General features: G+C 35.8%; 1 protein-coding gene across 1 annotated transcript in view; it reads right to left on the minus strand.

Moving 5' to 3' along the window:
* kazna (kazrin, periplakin interacting protein a) overlaps positions 1-1,281 on the minus strand; it is a 178,979-nt gene that overhangs the window by 4,896 nt on the left and 172,802 nt on the right. The gene's annotated exons all lie outside the window — the stretch shown is intronic.

Here is a 1,281-nt window from a genome sequence, read left to right on the forward strand (position 1 = left end):
ACCTGGCGCAGTCGATGGCTTCTGGTCGGTCATGATAAACAGGGCCATCGACATGATGAACATCAAAAAGTCCACCTATCAAATAATCTCCTTCCAGCTGAAACTCTGAGGTGTGGACGGGGCATTGAGTCAAGGCACGCAGAAGAAGAGATCCCAGCAGACACAGGGAAGGAAGAAAATGTTTCATTGTTACAGTTACCGCTAACAAATTTGATGTGACTATATCGAGATTTGCCTCTGCCTTTCCTAAGTTGAGACACTGGTGAGGGTTAAGCCTCACTGATCATTTCCATACATGTGGAAACTAAATTCATACCTTTACACGGAGGGAGGAGAATTCACAAATTAGTATGCAAAAGCACCTGAACTGCTGAACAGACTGCCTGTGATGTATTCACAATCATCATGAACAAGCCAAACTCTAAATTTAACTTTTAATGTGCGACAGATACTGTATAAAAATTTGAAATATAATTATGTTTAACATTCATCGGAGACACTTCCGCTCTGTTACAATATTTGGCCTTTTTAGTTTACCTTCCTCCATGGCATCCCAGGATTACACAGGTAAGACCAAATGGTAGCCATATGTGTTTTTACTGCAATTTAAGGATGAAGTTATACTTCATCTGCATCATACTGCATCCTTGATGTGATTAGCACCTGCAGAAAACACCATAATGGAAAGTGAGATATTTAGAAAGTAAAGTATTTGCTAGCAGTTCTGAATGTGGCCCATTAAATAGTACAAGAGAAGTTCAAGAGCGGAAAATGTCAAGTAATAATGAACTGTGCTGAAATGGATTTGACTAGAGGAAATAAATGTGTACTGACACCATGGACAAAATGTGAAGGCAAGACACCAACACACTGTTTGAAGGGACACAGTCTCTTTAATAGCATTTGGAGTGAAAAAATTACACTTAAGCTATTAAAATCTATTTTTTTAATAACTGTAGCACAAGAAAACAAGAACATGCAATCCATGAGAAAGATATTTAATTCATCAAATCTAGAACCCAATTAACCAGTTCTGCTTTCAATGGATTTAAAAATAGGAAACAGTATGGTGGTTGGAAGAAAAAAACAAAAATAAAAATAATCTCAAAAAAATTTCATATTTTAAAATATATATATATATACAAATCCTCCAGACAATCCTTTGAAACAAAAACTTTTTACAGGAAAATGTTTTGATCCCTTACTACAGTGCTGATCAAAGTTTAGTAATGACAGATAATCCCCAGCATTGTGATAAAAATGGAAAAAGAAAAAAAAAAA

The sequence above is a fragment of the Seriola lalandi genome, unplaced genomic scaffold (assembly GCF_002814215.2).
Source record: "Seriola lalandi dorsalis isolate HSWRI2012SDOR001 ecotype SW California unplaced genomic scaffold, Sedor1 jcf7180002054861, whole genome shotgun sequence".
In the NCBI taxonomy this organism is placed as follows: domain Eukaryota; kingdom Metazoa; phylum Chordata; class Actinopteri; order Carangiformes; family Carangidae; genus Seriola; species Seriola lalandi.